Here is a 22693-nt window from a genome sequence, read left to right as displayed (position 1 = left end):
AGTTGTCTAGTGATCTTGGTGTCTAGTGATATTGGTGTCTATTGATATTGGTGTCTAGTGATCTTGGTGTCTAGTGATATTGGTGTCTATTGATATTGGTGTCTAGTGATATTGGCGTCTAGCTGTAGGCCAGTTGTCTAGTGATATTGGTGTCTAGTGATATTGGTGTCTAGTGATATTGGTGTCTAGTGATATTGGTGTCTAGCTGTCAACTAGTTGTCTAGTGATATTGGTGTCTAGTGATATTGGTGTCTAGTGATATTGGTGTCTAGTGATATTGGTGTCTAGCTGTCAGCTAGTTGTCTAGTGATATTGGTGTCTAGTGATATTGGTGTCTAGTGATATTGGTGTCTAGTGATATTGGTGTCTAGTGATATTGATGTCTAGTGATGTTGGTGTCTAGTGATATTGGTGTCTAGTGATATTGGTGTCTAGTGATATTGGTGTCTAGTGATATTGGTGTCTAGTGATATTGGTGTCTAGTGATATTGGTGTCTAGTGATATTGGCCTCTAGCTGTAGGCTAGTTGTCTAGTGATATTGGTGTCTAGTGATATTGGTGTCTAGCTGTCAGCTAGTTGTCTAGTGATATTGGTGTCTAGTGATATTGGTGTCTATTGATATTGGTGTCTAGTGATATTGGCGTCTAGCTGTAGGCCAGTTGTCTAGTGATATTGGTGTCTAGTGATATTGGTGTCTAGTGATATTGGTGTCTAGTGATATTGGTGTCTAGTGATATTGGCGTCTAGCTGTAGGCCAGTTGTCTAGTGATATTGGTGTCTAGTGATATTGGCGTCTAGCTGTAGGCTAGTTGTCTAGTGATATTGGTGTCTAGTGATATTGGTGTCTAGCTGTAGGCCAGTTGTCTAGTGATATTGGTGTCTAGTGATATTGGTGTCTAGTGATATTGGTGTCTAGCTGTAGGCTAGTTTTCTAGTGATATTGGTGTCTAGTGATATTGGTGTCTAGTGATATTGGTGTCTAGTGATATTGGTGTCTAGCTGTAGGCTAGTTGTCTAGTGATATTGGTGTCTAGTGATATTGGTGTCTAGTGATATTGGTGTCTAGCTGTCAGCTAGTTGTCTAGTGATATTGGTGTCTAGTGATATTGGTGTCTAGTGATAGTAGTGTCTAGTGATATTAGTGTCTAGTGATATTGGTGTCTAGTGATATTGGTGTCTAGCTGTCAGCTAGTTGTCTAGTGATATTGGCGTCTAGTGATATTGGTGTCTAGTGATATTAGTGTCTAGTGATATTGGTGTCTAGTGATATTGGTGTCTAGTGATATTAGTGTCTAGTGATATTAGTGTCTAGTGATATTAGTGTCTAGTGATATTGGTGTCTAGTGATATTGGTGTCTAGCTGTAGGCTAGTTGTCTAGTGATATTGGTGTCTAGTGATATTGGTGTCTAGTGATATTGGTGTCTAGCTGTCAGCTAGTTGTCTAGTGATATTGGTGTCTAGTGATATTGGTGTCTAGTGATATTAGTGTCTAGTGATATTAGTGTCTAGTGATATTGGTGTCTAGTGTCTAGTGATGATATGGTGTCTAGTGATATTGGTGTCTAGTGATATTGGTGTCTAGTGATATTGGTGTCTAGTGATATTGGTGTCTAGCTGTAGGCTAGTTGTCTAGTGATATTGGTGTCTAGTGATATTGGTGTCTAGCTGTCAGCTAGTTGTCTAGTGATATTGGTGTCTAGTGATATTGGTGTCTAGTGATATTGGTGTCTAGTGATATTAGTGTCTAGTGATATTGGTGTCTAGTGATATTGGTGTCTAGCTGTCAGCTAGTTGTATTGGTGTCTAGTGATATCTGTCAGTGATATTGGTGTCTAGTGATATTGGTGTCTAGTGATATTGGTGTCTAGTGATATTGGTGTCTAGTGATATTGGTGTCTAGTGATATTGTGTCTAGTGATATTAGTGTCTAGTGATATTGGTGTCTAGTGATATTGGTGTCTAGCTGTCAGCTAGTTGTCTAGTGATATTGGCGTCTAGTGATATTGGTGTCTAGTGATATTAGTGTCTAGTGATATTAGTGTCTAGTGATATTAGTGTCTAGTGATATTGGTGTCTAGTGATATTGGTGTCTAGCTGTCAGCTAGTTGTCTAGTGATATTGGTGTCTAGTGATATTGGTGTCTAGTGATATTAGTGTCTAGTGATATTGGTGTCTAGTGATATTGGTGTCTAGCTGTAGGCTAGTTGTCTAGTGATATTGGTGTCTAGCTGTTGGCTAGTTGTCTAGTGATATTGGTGTCTAGCTGTAGGTTAGTTGTCTAGTGATATTAGTGTCTAGTGATATTGGCGTCTAGCTGTAGGCTAGTTGTCTAGTGATATTGGTGTCTAGTGATATTGGTGTCTAGCTGTAGGCTAGTTGTCTAGTGATATTGGTGTCTAGCTGTAGGTTAGTTGTCTAGTGATATTGGTGTCTAGCTGATTTGTTGTCTAGTGATATTGATGTCTAGCTGTAGGCCAGTTGTCTAGTGATATTGGTGTCTAGTGATATTGGTCTACCTGTAGGCTAGTTGTCTAGTGATATTGGTGTCTAGTGATATTGGCGTCTACCTGTAGGCTGGTTGTCTAGTGATATTGGTGTCTAGCTGTAGGCCAGTTGTCTAGTGATATTGGTGTCTAGTGATATTGGTGTCTAGTGATATTGGTGTCTAATGATATTGGTGTCTAGTGATATTGGTGTGTAGTGATATTGGTGTCTAGTGATAGGCCAGTTGTCTAGTGATATTGGTGTCTAGTGATATTGGTGTCTAGCTGTGGACTAGTTGTCTAGTGATATTGGCGTCTAGCTGTAGGCTAGTTGTCTAGTGATATTGGTGTCTAGTGGTATTGGTGTCTAGCTGTAGGCCAGTTGTCTAGTGATATTGGTGTCTATTGATATTGGTGTCTAGCTGTAGGCTAGTTGTCTAGTGATATTGGTGTCTAGCTGTAGACTAGTTGTCTAGTGATATTGGTGTCTAGCTGTAGACTAGTTTAGTGATATTGGCGTCTGCTGTAGACTAGTTGTCTAGTGATATTGGTGTCTAGTGATATTGGTGTCTAGCTGTAGGCCAGTTGTCTGGTGATATTGGTGTCTAGTGATATTGGTGTCTATTGATATTGGTGTCTAGCTGTAGGCTAGTTGTCTGGTGATATTGGTGTCTAGTGATATTGGTGTCTAGTGATATTGGTGTCTAGCTGTAGACTAGTTGTCTAGTGATATTGGTGTCTAGCTGTAGACTAGTTGTCTAGTGATATTGGTGTCTAGCTGTAGACTAGTTGTTTAGTGATATTGGCGTCTAGCTGTAGACTAGTTGTCTAGTGATATTGGTGTCTAGTGATATTGGTGTCTAGCTGTAGGCCAGTTGTCTAGTGATATTGGTGTCTAGTGATATTGGTGTCTAGTGATATTGGTGTCTAGCTGTCAGCTAGTTGTCTAGTGATATTGGTGTCTAGTGATATTAGTGTCTAGTGATATTGGTGTCTAGTGATATTGGTGTCTAGCTGTAGGCCAGTTGTCTAGTGATATTGGTGTCTAGTGATATTGGTGTCTAGTGATATTGGTGTCTAGCTGTCAGCTAGTTGTCTAGTGATATTGGTGTCTAGTGATATTGGTGTCTAGTGATATTGGTGTCTAGCGGTAGGCTAGTTGTCTAGTGATATTGGTGTCTAGTGATATTGGTGTCTAGCTGTAGGCCAGTTGTCTAGTGATATTGGTGTCTAGTGATATTGGTGTCTAGTGATATTGGTGTCTAGCTGTCAGCTAGTTGTCTAGTGATATTGGTGTCTAGTGATATTGGTGTCTAGTGATATTGGTGTCTAGTGATATTGGTGTCTAGTGATATTGGTGTCTAGCTGTAGGCTAGTTGTCTAGTGATATTGGTGTCTAGTGATATTGGTGTCTAGCTGTCAGCTAGTTGTCTAGTGATATTGGTGTCTAGCTGATATTGGTGTCTAGTGATATTGGTGTCTAGTGATATTAGTGTCTAGTGATATTGGTGTCTAGTGATATTGGTGTCTAGCTGTCAGCTAGTTGTCTAGTGATATTGGCGTCTAGTGATATTGGTGTCTAGTGATATTAGTGTCTAGTGATATTAGTGTCTAGTGATATTGGTGTCTAGTGATATTGGTGTCTAGTGATATTAGTGTCTAGTGATATTAGTGTCTAGTGATATTAGTGTCTAGTGATATTGGTGTCTAGTGATATTGGTGTCTAGCTGTCAGCTAGTTGTCTAGTGATATTGGCGTCTAGTGATATTGGTGTCTAGTGACATTAGTGTCTAGTGATATTAGTGTCTAGTGATATTAGTGTCTAGTGATATTGGTGTCTAGTGATATTGGTGTCTAGCTGTCAGCTAGTTGTCTAGTGATATTGGCGTCTAGTGATATTGGTGTCTAGTGATATTAGTGTCTAGTGATATTGGTGTCTAGTGATATTGGTGTCTAGCTGTAGGCTAGTTGTCTAGTGATATTGGTATCTAGCTGTTGGCTAGTTGTCTAGTGATATTGGTGTCTAGCTGTCTAGTTGTCTAGTGATATTAGTGTCTAGTGATATTGGCGTCTAGCTGTAGGCTAGTTGTCTAGTGATATTGGTGTCTAGTGATATTGGTGTCTAGCTGTAGGCTAGTTGTCTAGTGATATTGGTGTCTAGCTGTAGGTTAGTTGTCTAGTGATATTGGTGTCTAGCTGATAGGTTAGTTGTCTAGTGATATTGATGTCTAGCTGTAGGCCAGTTGTCTAGTGATATTGGTGTCTAGTGATATTGGCGTCTACCTGTAGGCTAGTTGTCTAGTGATATTGGTGTCTAGTGATATTGGCGTCTACCTGTAGGCTGTTGTCTAGTGATATTGGTGTCTAGCTGTAGGCCAGTTGTCTAGTGATATTGGTGTCTAGTGATATTGGTGTCTAGTGATATTGGTGTCTAATGATATTGGTGTCTAGTGATATTGGTTTGTAGTGATATTGGCGTCTAGCTGTAGGCCAGTTGTCTAGTGATATTGGTGTCTAGTGATATTGGTGTCTAGCTGTGGACTAGTTGTCTAGTGATATTGGCGTCTAGCTGTAGGCTAGTTGTCTAGTGATATTGGTGTCTAGTGGTATTGGTGTCTAGCTGTAGGCCAGTTGTCTAGTGATATTGGTGTCTATTGATATTGGTGTCTAGCTGTAGGCTAGTTGTCTAGTGATATTGGTGTCTAGTGATATTGGTGTCTAGTGATATTGGTGTCTAGTGATATTGGTGTCTAGCTGTAGACTAGTTGTCTAGTGATATTGGTGTCTAGTGATATTGGTGTCTAGTGATATTGGTGTCTAGCTGTCAGCTAGTTGTCTTTTGATATTGGTGTCTAGTGATATTGGTGTCTAGCTGTAGGCTAGTTGTCTAGTGATATTGGTGTCTAGTGATATTGGTGTCTAGTGATATTGGTGTCTATTGATATTGGTGTCTAGCTGTAGACTAGTTGTCTAGTGATATTGGTGTCTAGTGATATTGGTGTCTAGTGATATTGGTGTCTAGTGATATTGGTGTCTAGTGATATTGGTGTCTAGCTGTAGGCTAGTTGTCTAGTGATATTGGTGTCTAGTGATATTGGTGTCTAGTGATATTGGTGTCTAGCTGTCAGCTAGTTGTCTAGTGATATTGGTGTCTAGTGATATTGGTGTCTAGCTGTCAGCTAGTTGTCTAGTGATATTGGTGTCTAGTGATATTGGTGTCTAGTGATATTAGTGTCTAGTGATATTAGTGTCTAGTGATATTGGTGTCTAGTGATATTGGTGTCTCGCTGTCAGCTAGTTGTCTAGTGATATTGGCGTCTAGTGATATTGGTGTCTAGTGATATTAGTGTCTAGTGATATTAGTGTCTAGTGATATTGGTGTCTAGTGATATTGGTGTCTAGTGATATTAGTGTCTAGTGATATTAGTGTCTAGTGATATTAGTGTCTAGTGATATTGGTGTCTAGTGATATTGGTGTCTAGCTGTCAGCTAGTTGTCTAGTGATATTGGCGTCTAGTGATATTGGTGTCTAGTGACATTAGTGTCTAGTGATATTAGTGTCTAGTGATATTAGTGTCTAGTGATATTGGTGTCTAGTGATATTGGTGTCTAGCTGTCAGCTAGTTGTCTAGTGATATTGGCGTCTAGTGATATTGGTGTCTAGTGATATTAGTGTCTAGTGATATTGGTGTCTAGTGATATTGGTGTCTAGCTGTAGGCTAGTTGTCTAGTGATATTGGTATCTAGCTGTTGGCTAGTTGTCTAGTGATATTGGTGTCTAGCTGTAGGTTAGTTGTCTAGTGATATTAGTGTCTAGTGATATTGGCGTCTAGCTGTAGGCTAGTTGTCTAGTGATATTGGTGTCTAGTGATATTGGTGTCTAGCTGTAGGCTAGTTGTCTAGTGATATTGGTGTCTAGCTGTAGGTTAGTTGTCTAGTGATATTGGTGTCTAGCTGTAGGTTAGTTGTCTAGTGATATTGATGTCTAGCTGTAGGCCAGTTGTCTAGTGATATTGGTGTCTAGTGATATTGGCGTCTACCTGTAGGCTAGTTGTCTAGTGATATTGGTGTCTAGTGATATTGGCGTCTACCTGTAGGCTAGTTGTCTAGTGATATTGGTGTCTAGCTGTAGGCCAGTTGTCTAGTGATATTGGTGTCTAGTGATATTGGTGTCTAGTGATATTGGTGTCTAATGATATTGGTGTCTAGTGATATTGGTTTGTAGTGATATTGGCGTCTAGCTGTAGGCCAGTTGTCTAGTGATATTGGTGTCTAGTGATATTGGTGTCTAGCTGTGGACTAGTTGTCTAGTGATATTGGCGTCTAGCTGTAGGCTAGTTGTCTAGTGATATTGGTGTCTAGTGGTATTGGTGTCTAGCTGTAGGCCAGTTGTCTAGTGATATTGGTGTCTATTGATATTGGTGTCTAGCTGTAGGCTAGTTGTCTAGTGATATTGGTGTCTAGTGATATTGGTGTCTAGTGATATTGGTGTCTAGTGATATTGGTGTCTAGCTGTAGACTAGTTGTCTAGTGATATTGGTGTCTAGTGATATTGGTGTCTAGTGATATTGGTGTCTAGCTGTCAGCTAGTTGTCTTTTGATATTGGTGTCTAGTGATATTGGTGTCTAGCTGTAGGCTATTGTCTAGTGATATTGGTGTCTAGTGATATTGGTGTCTAGTGATATTGGTGTCTAGTGATATTGGTGTCTAGCTGTAGACTAGTTGTCTAGTGATATTGGTGTCTAGTGATATTGGTGTCTAGACTGATGATATGGTCTAGCTGTAGGCTAGTTGTCTAGTGATATTGGTGTCTAGTGATATTGGTGTCTAGCTGTAGGCCAGTTGTCTAGTGATATTGGTGTCTAGTGATATTGGTGTCTAGTGATATTGGTGTCTAGCTGTCAGCTAGTTGTCTAGTGATATTGGTGTCTAGTGATATTAGTGTCTAGTGATATTGGTGTCTAGTGATATTGGTGTCTAGCTGTAGGCCAGTTGTCTAGTGATATTGGTGTCTAGTGATATTGGTGTCTAGTGATATTGGTGTCTAGTGATCTTGGTGTCTAGTGATATTGGTGTCTATTGATATTGGTGTCTAGTGATATTGGCGTCTAGCTGTAGGCCAGTTGTCTAGTGATATTGGTGTCTAGTGATATTGGTGTCTAGTGATATTGGTGTCTAGCTGTCAGCTAGTTGTCTAGTGATATTGGTGTCTAGTGATATTGGTGTCTAGTGATATTGGTGTCTAGTGATATTGGTGTCTAGTGATATTGGTGTCTAGTGATATTGGTGTCTAGCTGTAGGCCAGTTGTCTAGTGATATTGGTGTCTAGTGATATTGGTGTCTAGTGATATTGGTGTCTAGCTGTAGGCTAGTTGTCTAGTGATATTGGTGTCTAGTGATATTGGTGTCTAGTGATATTGGTGTCTAGTGATATTGGTGTCTAGTGATATTGGTGTCTAGTGATATTGGTGTCTAGTGATATTGGTGTCTAGTGATATTGGTGTCTAGTGATATTGGTGTCTAGCTGTCAGCTAGTTGTCTAGTGATATTGGTGTCTAGTGATATTGGTGTCTAGTGATATTGGTGTCTAGTGATATTGGTGTCTAGCTGTCAGCTAGTTGTCTAGTGATATTGGTGTCTAGTGATATTGGTGTCTAGTGATATTGGTGTCTAGCTGTCAGCTAGTTGTCTAGTGATATTGGTGTCTAGCTGTCAGCTAGTTGTCTAGTGATATTGGTGTCTAGTGATATTGGTGTCTAGTGATATTGGTGTCTAGTGATATTAGTGTCTAGTGATATTAGTGTCTAGTGATATTGGTGTCTAGTGATATTGGTGTCTAGTGATATTGGTGTCTAGTGATATTAGTGTCTAGTGATATTAGTGTCTAGTGATATTGGTGTCTAGTGATATTGGTGTCTAGCTGTCAGCTAGTTGTCTAGTGATATTGGTGTCTAGTGATATTAGTGTCTAGTGATATTGGTGTCTAGTGATATTGGTGTCTAGTGATATTGGTGTCTAGTGATATTGGTGTCTAGCTGTAGGCTAGTTGTCTAGTGATATTGGTGTCTAGCTGTTGGCTAGTTGTCTAGTGATATTGGTGTCTAGCTGTAGGTTAGTTGTCTAGTGATATTAGTGTCTAGTGATATTGGCGTCTAGCTGTAGGCTAGTTGTCTAGTGATATTGGTGTCTAGTGATATTGGTGTCTAGCTGTAGGTTAGTTGTCTAGTGATATTGGTGTCTAGCTGTAGGGTAGTTGTCTAGTGATATTGGTGTCTAGCTGTAGGCTAGTTGTCTAGTGATATTGGCGTCTACCTGTAGGCTAGTTGTCTAGTAACCTCTCCACCCTCTCAGGGCTGGGCGTCTCAGGCTCTGCCTCCTCTCCACCCTCTCAGGGCTGGGCGTCTCAGGCTCTGCCTCCTCTCCACCCTCTCAGGGCTGGGCGTCTCAGGCTCTATCAGATCCTCCTCTCCACCCTCTCAGGGCTGGGCGTCTCAGGCTCTATCAGATCCTCCTCTCCACCCTCTCAGGGCTGGGCGTCTCAGGCTCTATCAGGCTGGATGTCTCTCTGTCAGATCCTCCACCCTCTCAGGGCTGGGCGTCTCAGGCTCTATCAGATCCTCCTCTCCACCCTCTCAGGGCTGGGTGTCTCAGGCTCTATCAGATCCTCCTCACCACCCTCTCAGGGCTGGTCGTCTCAGGCTCTCTATCAGATCCTCCTCAAATCCTCCTCCTCAGGGCTGGGTGTTTCAGGCTCAGATCCTCCTCTCCAGGGGCTGGGCATCTCAGGCTCTATCAGATCTGGCTCTATCAGATCCTCCTCTCCAGCCTCTCAGGGCTCTCAGGCTCTATCAGGTCCTCCTCTCCACCCTCTCAGGGCTGGGTGTCTCAGGCTCTATCAGATCCTCCTCTCCACCCTCTCAGGGCTGGGTGTCTCAGGCTCTGTCAGATCCTCCTCTCCACCCTCTCAGGGCTGGGCGTCTCAGGCTCTATCAGATCCTCCTCTCCACCCTCTCAGGGCTGGGTGTCTCAGGCTCTATCAGATCCTCCTCTCCACCCTCTCAGGGCTGGTCGTCTCAGGCTTCACCCTCTCAGGGCTGGGTGTCTCAGGCTCTATCAGATCCTCCTCTCCACCCTCTCAGGGCTGGGCGTCTCAGACTCTATCAGATCCTCCTCACCACCCTCTCAGGGCTGGGCGTCTCAGGCTCTCCACACTACTGGACTGCATCCTACCCGGCAGGATCTGTGTCTGCACTACTGGTGTCCCCCAGGGCTCGGTTCTGGGCTCTCTCCTGCTCTTTCTTTACACCAAGTTATTCGGCTCCTCACATGGTCTGTCATTGCTATGCAGGATGACACTGGACTACTTTTCTGCGTTCTCCCTTCTGACGCCCAGGCGGCATCTCTGTGTACAGCTTGGATGTCGGCCCACCACGTCAAGCTCAACCTCAACAAGACGGAGCTGCTCTTCCTCTCTGTGAATGCCTGCCAGCAAGACCTCTCCATCACGGTTGACAACTCCACAGTGGGAGCTGTCCCCCTCCACTCTGGGAGGGGGACAGAGTCCAATGAACCTTGGCGCGACCCTGGACAACACCCTGTAATCCTCTGCAAACATCAAAGCAGTGACGCGCTCCTGCAGGTCCAGGCTCTTCATTGAAATCATAATTAGTTTCAGATATAATAGAATGCGATTGTTAAACAAAAGGTTATTTCACTTGCCCAGCTGTCCACCTCCTTGACAATTCCTCGCCAGAAGATGCGTAGGTTGATTTTGGCAAATCATGTGGCTTCACTCCGAAATGTGCAGCATGCATCTCTGTCAGCACGACTTCCTTCTCCTCCTTAGTAAGAATCACCCTCATGTGTTGTTGGCCATCCTTCCCCAATAGGTAAAATATGATTGCCTTGCCTAACAAGTTGGAAGAAGAGTTGTTATAATACTCAAGTCTAAATACATTTGCACTTCTGCTTTTCTCTCTCTGTTTCTCTCTCTCCGTTCTGTCTTCCACCCCGTGGGTGGGGGGGGCGGTGGAAGTGAGAGAGGGAGGGAGAGAGAGGTGGGAAGAGAGACTGTAGACACCTTAGAGACTGTCACATCTGTCTAGCGAAGACATCCATTTGATGTAGTCAGTAGGTAGTCACCGTCAAAAACACTGTCCTTGGTGAGCAATTCTCAGGTAATAAGTTTGAGCGAGCGGACTGAGCGAGCGCTTCTGAGGTGAAATAGAACATGAACTGCCCACAGGAGGTCAAATAGAGCCAAGCAACCAGCATAACTACTGACGCTTTGGTTCATTACATAATCCGGTCAGAATGTTGCAAGTTCTAGCAACGGCCCTAGCAACAGAATTTAGAACTCATCGAATCCCATTGTGACGTAGAGGGGGACACTATTTGGCATGACAGGCCCTAGCATTGGAATGTACCAGAGACCACCAAAAATAAAGCTGGTTTAAATTAATAAATTAATAAAACAAAAAAGTTTACCCTGACTTGGAAGAGTTCCAGTGTTGGATAGCCAGCTAGCTAACATAGCATCCCTCTCTGTTGGATAGCCGTAGCCAGCTAGCTAACATAGTATCTCTCTCTGTTGGATAGCCGCAGCCAGCTAGCTAACATAGCATCCCTCTCTGTTGGATAGCCATAGCCAGCTAGCTAACATAGCATCCCTCTCTGTTGGATAGCCATAGCCAGCTAGCTAACATAGCATCCCTCTCTGTTGGATAGCCATAGACAGCTAGCTAACATAGCATCCCTCTCTGTTGGATAGCCATAGACAGCTAGCTAACATAGCATCCCTCTCTGTTGGATAGCCATAGACAGCTAGCTAACATAGTATCTCTCTCTGTTGGATAGCCATAGACAGCTAGCTAACATAGCATCCCTTTCTGTTGGATAGCCATAGACAGCTAGCTAACATAGCATCCCTTTCTGTTGGATAGCCATAGACAGCTAGCTAACATAGCATCCCTCTCTGTTGGATAGCCTTAGCCAGTTAGCTAACATGGCATCCCCCTCTGTTTGAGCCTGGTGTTTGAGTAGGCTAATCTAACTAGCTGCATTTGACTCCAGCTAAGTAAGAAAATAACTATATAGCTATCAATTCAATTCAATTCAATTCAATTCAAGGGCTTTATTGGCATGGGAAACATGTGTTAACATTGCCAAAGCAAGTGAGGTAGACAACATACAAAGTGAATATATAAGGTGAAAAACAACAAAAATGAACAGTAAACATTACACATACAGAAGTTTCAAAACAGTAAAGACATTACAAATGTCATATTATATATATATATATATATATATATATACAATGTACAAATAGTTAAAGGACACAAGATAAAATAAATAAGCATAAATATATGGGTTGTATTTACAATGGTGTTTGTTCTTCACTGGTTGCCCTTTTCTCGTGGCAACAGGTCACACATCTTGCTGCTGCTATCTCTCTCTCTCTCTCTCTCTCTCTCTCTTGCTTCTTCTTCATTTTTTAAACAAACTAATTTGTTCAAAACTGTTCAACTATTGTCTTTCTCTTTGAGTCGACTACTCACCACACTTTATGCACTGCAGTGCTAGCTAGCTGTAGCTTATGCTTTCAGTTCTGATCCTTTGATTGGGTGGACAACATGTCAGTTTATGCTGTGAAAGCGCTGATAGGTTGGAGGACGTTCTCTGGAAGTTGTCATAATTACTGTGTAAGTCTATGGAAGGGGGTGAGAACCAAGAGCCTCCTAGGTTTCGTATTGATGTCAATGTACCCAGAGGAGGATGGAAACTAGCTGTCCTCCTGCTAAACGATGGTGCTGTTGAGGCTACTGTAGACCTTCATTGCAAAACAGTGTTTTAATGAATTATCTGTTGATGTGAATATATTTACTATAGTTTCATCTAAAAAGGAAAACATTTGTATTTTTATGAAATTCCCTGAGGAGGATGGTTCTCCCCTTCCTCCTCTGAGGAACCTCCTATGCAGGGGACAAGCTGCCTGCCCTCCGGGACATCTACAGCACCAGATGTCACAGTAAACCTAGAAGATCATCATCTAGAAGGAGGAGACAGTAAAGGTACATCAAAGCTGGGACCAAGAGACTAAGAAACCACTTCTATCTCCAGGCCATCAGACTGATAAACAGTCACCACTAGCTGGCCTCTGCCCAGTACCCTTCCCTGAACCTTAGTCACTGTTTCTTACCGGCTACCACCCGGTTACTCAACCCTGCACCGTAGAGACTGCTGCCCTATGTACATAGTCATTGAACACTGGCCCCTTTAATACATTTTACATACATTATATGTATTTTAAACAAAAAATGTAAATGCAACATGGAACAGTTTCAAATATTTACTGTACAGTTCATATAAGGAAATCAGTCCATTTAAATAAACGAATTAGGCACTAATCTATGGATTTTCACATGACTGGGAATACAGATATGAATCTGTTGGTCACAGATACCTTAAACAAAAATAAGGTAAGGGCGTGGATCAGAAAACCAGTCAGTATCTGGTGTGATCACCATATGCCTCACGCAGCTCGACACATCTCCTTCACATAGAGTTGATCAGGCTGTTGATTGTGGCCTGTGGAATGTTGTCCCACTCCTCTTCAATGGCTGTGCGAAGTTGCTGGATATTGGTGGGAATTGGGACACGCTGTCGTTCACGTCAATCCAGAGCATCCCAAACATGCTCACCAACACAACTCTATACAGTGGTGTAGTGGTGCCTGAAGAAGTGGGCTAATTTTGCCAATATTTTCCCAAACGGCCTGCCCTATGAGAAACATACCCTCTGTACTTTTCAGTAGGCTAATAGTAGGTCTACTATTGAAACAAATGAGTTACAGATTTTACCAAACGGTGTTCAGGTTTTTCGTTCTCAAAGACAAACTGTTTTTAAACAGAAAAATAACAAAATAGTATGTTCTAAAACCATAACATAACCATAACATAACCATAACATAACCATAACATAACCATAAGCTTAAACCACATCAGGAAACTGTCTGGGAACAATCTAGGAAATGTAAAGTTCCCCTTTAATTAAACTGTACAGGCACCTAACATTGTTGTTTGGTTAGCGGTGTATCTGTAGTACAGCCACCTAGCACTGTTGTTTGGCTAGCGGTGTTTCTGTAGTACAGCCACCTAGCACTGTTGTTTGGCTAGCGGTGTATCTGTAGTACAGCCACCTAGCACTGTTGTTTGGCTAGCGGTGTTTCTGTAGTACAGCCACCTAGCACTGTTGTTTGGTTAGCGGTGTTTCTGTAGTACAGCCACCTAGCACTGTTGTTTGGTTAGCAGTGTTTCTGTAGCACAGCCACCTAGCACTGTTGTTTGGTTAGCGGTGTTTCTGTAGTACAGCCACCTAGCACTGTTGTTTGGCTAGCGGTGTATCTGTAGTACAGCCACCTAGCACTGTTTGGTGTTTCTGTAGTATAGCCACCTAGCACTGTTGTTTGGTTAGCGGTGTTTCTGTAGTACAGCCACCTAGCACTGTTGTTTGGTTAGCAGTGTTTCTGTAGTACAGCCACCTAGCACTGTTGATTGGTTAGCAGTGTTTCTGTAGCACAGCCACCTAGCACTGTTGTTTGGTTAGTAGTATTTCTGTAAAGGGGATACCTAGTCAGTTGTACGACTGAATTCCTTCATAGCTCAGACCCTGTTGCTAGGGGAAACATTGGTCTGAACACAGCCTAGCTCAGACCCTGTTGCTAGGCGAAATAAAATCAAATAAAATGTGATATGATTTGATTTGACCCTGTTGCTAGGGGCAACATTGGTCTGAACACAGCCTAGCTCAGACCCTGTTGCTAGGGGAAACCCTGGTCTGAACACGGCCTAGCTCAGACCCTGTTGCTAGGGGAAACATTGGTCTGAAGACAGCCTAGCTCAGATACTGTTGCTAGGCGAAACACTGATGTGAACACGGCCAAAGCTCAGACCCTGTTGCTAGGGGAAACACTGATGTGAACACGGCCTAACTCAGACCCTGTTACTAGGGGAAACATTGGTCTGAACACAGCCTAGCTCAGACCCTGTTGCTAGGCGAAACACTGATGTGAACACGGCCAAAGCTCAGACCCTGTTGCTAGGGGAAACACTGATGTGAACACGGCCTAACTCAGACCCTGTTACTAGGGGAAACATTGGTCTGAACACAGCCTAGCTCAGACCCTGTTGCTAGGGGAAACCCTGGTCTGAACACGGCCTAGCTCAGACCCTGTTGCTAGGGGAAACATTGGTCTGAACACAGCCTAGCTCAGACCCTGTTGCTAGGGGCAACATTGGTCTGAACACAGCCTAGCTCAGACCCTGTTGCTAGGCGAAACATTGGTCTGAACACAGCCTAGCTCAGACCCTGTTGCTAGGGGAAACTCTGATGTGAACACGGCCAAAGCTCAGACCCTGTTGCTAGGGGAAAGACGGATGTGAACACGGCCTAACTCAGACCCTGTTGCTAGGGGAAACATTGGTCTGAACACAGCCCCCGAGGTCTTAGTGATGGTACTGCTTTAATAACGGTTGTCGTGGTTGCGTATGTAAATATATTAGTATCTGGTGTTTGCCAGATGTGTTGACCAGGAAATTACCTGAGCCACCGTCATACACACACACACGCACACTCACACGCACACACACACTAATGTAACAACATTGTAACAACATTAGTTAAAGGAACTAACACCAATACAAAACTCAAACTCATTCCATGGAGGGCCTAATGTCTGCTGGTTTCTCCCTTCACTGAAGACCTAGACAACCAGGTGAGTGGAGTTCCTAACTAATCAATGAAGACCTAGACAACCAGGTGACGAAATCCGTCTGTTTAAGCTAGAGATATATGTGTCTTTGCATGGAATGCGCATACGCAGATATCACCCTTACGCATCTGAGGTGAAAGGTCAGAGCTAGAGCAGAGGTTTGTCAGACCATGAGGCATCCCGTCTTCTCACAGAAAATGCCTGTACGGCTTGGCCTTACAAACTATTATGATCCCTCTCACGAAAGACGAGACTCTCAGGAACAGACGAGCCTCTCAGGAACAGACGAGACTCTCGGGAACAGACGAGCCTCTCGGGAACAGACGAGCCTCTCGGGAACAGACGAGACTCTCGGGAACAGACGAGACTCTCGGGAACAGACGAGCCTCTCGGGAACAGACGAGCCTCGGGAACAGACGAGACTCTCGGGAACAGACGAGCCTCTCAAGACTTATCTGAAGTCGGTACAGCCTCTTCTATCAACTTGTGTCTGTAACGACGGAGCGGTTTTGGGCTACACGCTAATGTGGACAGCTCAGACTCTTCACGACCATTTTGCTCTAGGAAGTCAGAGGGCCACACAAGACTAATCTTAAGGTCCCCGTACCAGTTAAAAACATGAATGGAAGCATATGTGGAGATAGTTAAGTGTATAAAACAAGGGGATAAATACATGTAAATAAATATATATAATTATTGTTTCCTGGTCTTTATCTCTCAGATACAGGACAGATAATTCAGAACAAACTTCCTTTTGACTTTTTCTGGGTACTGTCTGTTATTCAATGTGTATCTATTGGCTAATAGCAGTAAGGGCTGTCTGTTATTCAATGTGTTTCTATTGGCTAAGAGCAGTAAGGACTATCTGTTATTCAATGTGTTTCTATTGGCTAATAGCAGTAAGGACTATCTGTTATTCAATGTGTTTCTATTGGCTAATAGCAGTAAGGACTGTTATTCAATGTGTTTCTATTGGCTAAGAGCAGTAAGGACTGTTATTTAATGTGTTTCTATTGGCTAAGAGCAGTAAGGACTGTTATTCAATGTGTTTCTATTGGCTAAGAGCAGTAAGGACTGTTATTTAATGTGTTTCTATTGGCTAAGAGCAGTAAGGACTGTTATTCAATGTGTTTCTATTGGCTAATAGCAGTAAGGACTATCTGTTATTTAATGTGTTTCTATTGGCTAATAGCAGTAAGGACTATCTGTTATTCAATGTGTTTCTATTGGCTAATAGCAGTAAGGACTATCTGTTATTCAATGTGTTTCTATTGGCTAATAGCAGTAAGGACTATCTGTTATTCAATGTGTTTCTATGGGCTAATAGCAGTAAGGACTGTCTGTTATTCAATGTGTTTCTATTGGCTAATAGCAGTAAGGACTATCTGTTATTCAATGTGTTTCTATTGGCTAAGAGCAGTAAGGACTGTTATTCAATGTGTTTCTATTGGCTAAGAGCAGTAAGGACTGTTATTTAATGTGTTTCTATTGGCTAAGAGCAGTAAGGACTGTTATTCAATGTGTTTCTATTGGCTAATAGCAGTAAGGACTGTTATTCAATGTGTTTCTATTGGCTAATAGCAGTAAGGACTATCTGTTATTTAATGTGTTTCTATTGGCTAATAGCAGTAAGGACTATATGTTATTCAATGTGTTTCTATTGGCTAAGAGCAGTAAGGACTGTCTTTTATTCAATGTGTTTCTATTGGCTAATAGCAGTAAGGACTGTCTGTTATTCAATGTGTTTCTATTGGCTAATAGCAGTAAGGACTGTCTGTTATTCACAGTGATTCTATTGGCTAATAGCAGTAAGGACTATATGTTATTCAATGTGTTTCTATTGGCTAAGAGCAGTAAGGACTGTCTTTTATTCAATGTGTTTCTATTGGCTAATAGCAGTAAGGACTATCTGTCATTCAATGTGTTTCTATGGGCTAATAGCAGTAAGGACTATCTGTTATTCAATGTGTTTCTATGGGCTAATAGCAGTAAGGACTATCTGTTATTCACAGTGATTCTATTGGCTAATAGCAGTAAGGACTGTCTGTTATTCAATGTGTTTCTATTGGTTTCTATTGGCTAATATTGGCTAATAGCAGTAATGCCAAATAACACCTTTCCTTTGTGTCAAGAACTGCAACGCTGCTGGGTTTTCCAGGCTCAACAGTTTCCCGTGTACCAAGAATGGTCCACCACCCAAAAGGACATCCGGCCAACTTGACAACTGTAGGAATAATTGGAGTCAACATGGGCCAGCATCCCTGTGGTACACTTTCAACACCTTGTAGAGTCCATACCCCCAACGAATTGGGGCTGTTCTGAGGGGAAAAGAGGTTATATTATATTCATTAAATTATTAATATAATATTTGAGAACTAACAATCAATTAAATAAAAGCTACAGGAAGTGGTTGGTTGGTCAACAGCTACAGGAAGTGGTTGGTTGGTCAACAGCTACAGGAAGTGGTTGGATTGGTCAACAACTACAGGAAGTGGTTGGATTGGTCAACAACATCAGGGAGAACTGAACATTCCCAAAACAATTTAGTAGTTCAGAAGAATGTTTTCATTGTTTGAGCAAAAGAACACAGCATTAGTTAACATTAGCCTACCATGACAGATAGAGACTAGAGACATAATGCAGACCAGAGATGTGACTCTTCTGGTCTCTTCTAGAGACATAATGCAGGCCAGAGATGTGACTCTTCTGGTCTCTTCTGGAGACATAATGCAGGCCAGAGATGTGACTCTTCTGGTCTCTTCTAGAGACATAATGCAGGCCAGAGATGTGACTCTTCTGGTCTCTTCTAGAGACATAATGCAGGCCAGAGATGTGACTCTTCTGGTCTCTTCTGGAGACATAATGCAGGCCAGAGATGTGACTCTTCTGGTCTCTTCTGGAGACATAATGCAGGCCAGAGATGTGACTCTTCTGGTCTTTTCTAGAGACATAATGCAGGCCAGAGATGTGACTCTTCTGGTCTCTTCTAGAGACATAATGCAGGCCAGAGATGTGACTCTTCTGGTCTCTTCTGGAGACATAATGCAGGCCAGAGATGTGACTCTTCTGGTCTTTTCTAGAGACATAATGCAGGCCAGAGATGTGACTCTTCTGGTCTCTTCTAGAGACATAATGCAGGCCAGAGATGTGACTCTTCTGGTCTCTTCTAGAGACATAATGCAGGCCAGAGATGTGACTCTTCTGGTCTCTTCTAGAGACATAATGCAGGCCAGAGATGTGACTCTTCTGGTCTCTTCTAGAGACATAATGCAGGCCAGAGATGTGACTCTTCTGGTCTCTTCTAGAGACATAATGCAGGCCAGAGATGTGACTCTTCTGGTCTCTTCTAGAGACATAATGCAGGCCAGAGATGTGACTCTTCTGGTCTCTTCTAGAGACATAATGCAGGCCAGAGATGTGACTCTTCTGGTCTCTTCTAGAGACATAATGCAGGCCAGAGATGTGACTCTTCTGGTCTCTTCTGGAGACATAATGCAGGCCAGAGATGTGACTCTTCTGGTCTCTTTCTAGAGACATAATGCAGGCCAGAGATGTGACTCTTCTGGTCTCTTCTAGAGACATAATGCAGGCCAGAGATGTGACTCTTTCTGGTCTCTTCTAGAGACATAATGCAGGCCAGAGATGTGACTCTTCTGGTCTCTTCTGGAGACATAATGCAGGCCAGAGATGTGACTCTTCTGGTCTTTTCTAGAGACATAATGCAGGCCAGAGATGTGACTCTTCTGGTCTCTTCTAGAGACATAATGCAGGCCAGAGATGTGACTCTTCTGGTCTCTTCTAGAGACATAATGCAGGCCAGAGATGTGACTCTTCTGGTCTCTTCTAGAGACATAATGCAGGCCAGAGATGTGACTCTTCTGGTCTCTTCTAGAGACATAATGCAGGCCAGAGATGTGACTCTTCTGGTCTCTTCTAGAGACATAATGCAGGCCAGAGATGTGACTCTTCTGGTCTCTTCTAGAGACATAATGCAGGCCAGAGATGTGACTCTTCTGGTCTCTTCTAGAGACATAATGCAGGCCAGAGATGTGACTCTTCTGGTCTCTTCTAGAGACATAATGCAGGCCAGAGATGTGACTCTTCTGGTCTCTTCTAGAGACATAATGCAGGCCAGAGATGTGACTCTTCTGGTCTCTTCTGGAGACATAATGCAGGCCAGAGATGTGACTCTTCTGGTCTTTTCTAGAGACATAATGCAGGCCAGAGATGTGACTCTTCTGGTCTCTTCTAGAGACATAATGCAGGCCAGAGATGTGACTCTTCTGGTCTCTTCTAGAGACATAATGCAGGCCAGAGATGTGACTCTTCCTGTCTCTTCTAGAGACATAATGCAGGCCAGAGATGTGACTCTTCTGGTCTCTTCTAGAGACATAATGCAGGCCAGAGATGTGACTCTTCTGGTCTCTTCTAGAGACATAATGCAGGCCAGAGATGTGACTCTTCCTGTCTCTTCTAGAGACATAATGCAGGCCAGAGATGTGACTCTTCCTGTCTCTTCTAGAGACATAATGCAGGCCAAGGAGCTGTTGTTTCTGATGAACCAACTAAGACATAAAAAGGACTTGTGTTACGATACAATTAGAGGTGAACAGTTGTTTATAGAAGTGTCACAGCCGTCGTATGAACAATTGGACCCAGGCACAGCGTGAGTAGAGTCCCACATTTTAATGAGAGTGAGACTTCCAAAAACAACAAAGACATAACGATCGTGAAATATGTAGCGCACATAGAGACTCACACAAAACAATATCCCCCCTAGTGGAATACGTAGCGCACATAGAGACTCACACAAAACAATATCCCCCCTAGTGGAATACGTAGCGCACATAGAGACTCACACAAAACAATATCCCCCCTAGTGGAATACGTAGCGCACATAGAGACTCACACAAAACAATATCCCCCCCTAGTGGAATACGTAGCGCACATAGAGACTCACACAAAACAATATCCCCCTCTAGTGGAATACGTAGCGCACATAGAGACTCACACAAAACAATATCCCCCCTAGTGGAATACGTAGCGCACATAGAGACTCACACAAAACAATATCCCCCCTAGTGGAATACGTAGCGCACATAGAGACTCACACAATATCCCCCTAGTGGAATACAGCGCACATAGAGACTCCACAAAACAATATCCCCCTAGTGGAATACGTAGCGCACATAGAGACTCACACAAAACAATATCCCCCTAGTGGAATACGTAGCGCACATAGAGACTCACACAAAACAATATCCCCCTAGTGGAATACGTAGCGCACATAGAGACTCACACAAAACAATATCCCCCTGGAATACGTGGAATCACGGAATAGCGCACATAGAGACTCACACAAAACAATATCCCCCTAGTGGAATACGTAGCGCACATAGAGACTCACACAAAACAATATCCCCCCTAGTGGAATACGAGACTCACATAGAGACTCACAAAAACAATATCCCCCTAGTGGAATACGTAGCGCACATAGAGACTCACACAAAACAATATCCCCCTAGTGGAATACGTAGCGCACATAGAGACTCACACAAAACAATATCCCCCCCTAGTGGAATACGTAGCGCACATAGAGACTCACACAAAACAATATCCCCCCTAGTGGAATACGTAGCGCACATAGAGACTCACACAAAACAATATCCCCCCTAGTGGAATACGTAGCGCACATAGAGACTCACACAAAACAATATCCCCCTAGTGGAATACGTAGCGCACATAGAGACTCACACAAAACAATATCCCCCTAGTGGAATACGTAGCGCACATAGAGACTCACACAAAACAATATCCCCCTAGTGGAATATCGTAGCGCACATAGAGACTCACACAAAACAATATCCCCCCTAGTGGAATACGTAGCGCACATAGAGACTCACACAAAACAATATCCCCCCCTAGTGGAATACGTAGCGCACATAGAGACTCACACAAAACAATATCCCCCCTAGTGGAATACGTAGCGCACATAGAGACTCACACAAAACAATATCCCCCCCTAGTGGAATACGTAGCGCACATAGAGACTCACACAAAACAATATCCCCCTAGTGGAATACGTAGCGCACATAGAGACTCACACAAAACAATATCCCCCTAGTGGAATACGTAGCGCACATAGAGACTCACACAAAACAATATCCCCCTAGTGGAATACGTAGCGCACATAGAGACTCACACAAAACAATATCCCCCTAGTGGAATACGTAGCGCACATAGAGACTCACACAAAACAATATCCCCCTAGTGGAATACGTAGCGCACATATCCCCCCTAGAGACTCACACAAAACAATATCCCCCTAGTGGAATACGTAGCGCACATAGAGACTCACACAAAACAATATCCCCCTAGTGGAATACGTAGCGCACATAGAGACTCACACAAAACAATATCCCCCTAGTGGAATACGTAGCGCACATAGAGACTCACACAAAACAATATCCCCCTAGTGGAATACGTAGCGCACATAGAGACTCACACAAAACAATATCCCCCTAGTGGAATACGTAGCGCACATAGAGACTCACACAAAACAATATCCCCCTAGTGGAATACGTAGCGCACATAGAGACTCACACAAAACAATATCCCCCTAGTGGAATACGTAGCGCACATAGAGACTCACACAAAACAATATCCCCCTAGTGGAATACGTAGCGCACATAGAGACTCACACAAAACAATATCCCCCTAGTGGAATACGTAGCGCACATAGAGACTCACACAAAACAATATCCCCCTAGTGGAATACGTAGCGCACATAGAGACTCACACAAAACAATATCCCCCTAGTGGAATACGTAGAGACGCACATAGAGACTCACACAAAACAATATCCCCCCTAGTGGAATACGTAGCGCACATAGAGACTCACACAAAACAATATCCCCCTAGTGGAATACGTAGCGCACATAGAGACTCACACAAAACAATATCCCCCTAGTGGAATACGTAGCGCACATAGAGACTCACACAAAACAATATCCCCCTAGTGGAATACGTAGCGCACTCACACAAAACAATATCCCCCCTAGACTCACACAAAACAATATCCCCCTAGTGGAATACGTAGCGCACATAGAGACTCACACAAAACAATATCCCCCTAGTGGAATACGTAGCGCACATAGAGACTCACACAAAACAATATCCCCCTAGTGGAATACGTGAGCGCACATAGAGACTCACACAAAACAATATCCCCCTAGTGGAATACGTAGCGCACATAGAGACTCACACAAAACAATATCCCCCTAGTGGAATACGTAGCGCACATAGAGACTCACACAAAACAATATCCCCCTAGTGGAATACGTAGCGCACATAGAGACTCACACAAAACAATATCCCCCTAGTGGAATACGTAGCGCACATAGAGACTCACACAAAACAATATCCCCCTAGTGGAATA

General features: G+C 43.1%; 1 pseudogene; it reads left to right on the top strand.

Moving 5' to 3' along the window:
- LOC135563131 (far upstream element-binding protein 1-like) overlaps positions 1 to 15751 on the top strand; it is a 48787-nt pseudogene extending 33036 nt beyond the window's left edge.
- Positions 15752 to 22693: the final 6942 nt, after the last annotated feature.

Source organism: Oncorhynchus nerka, linkage group LG20 (genome assembly GCF_034236695.1).
Source record: "Oncorhynchus nerka isolate Pitt River linkage group LG20, Oner_Uvic_2.0, whole genome shotgun sequence".
NCBI lineage: Eukaryota > Metazoa > Chordata > Actinopteri > Salmoniformes > Salmonidae > Oncorhynchus > Oncorhynchus nerka.
The sequence above is the reverse complement of the archived record's forward strand: the minus strand, read 5'-3'. Positions and strand labels throughout refer to the sequence as shown.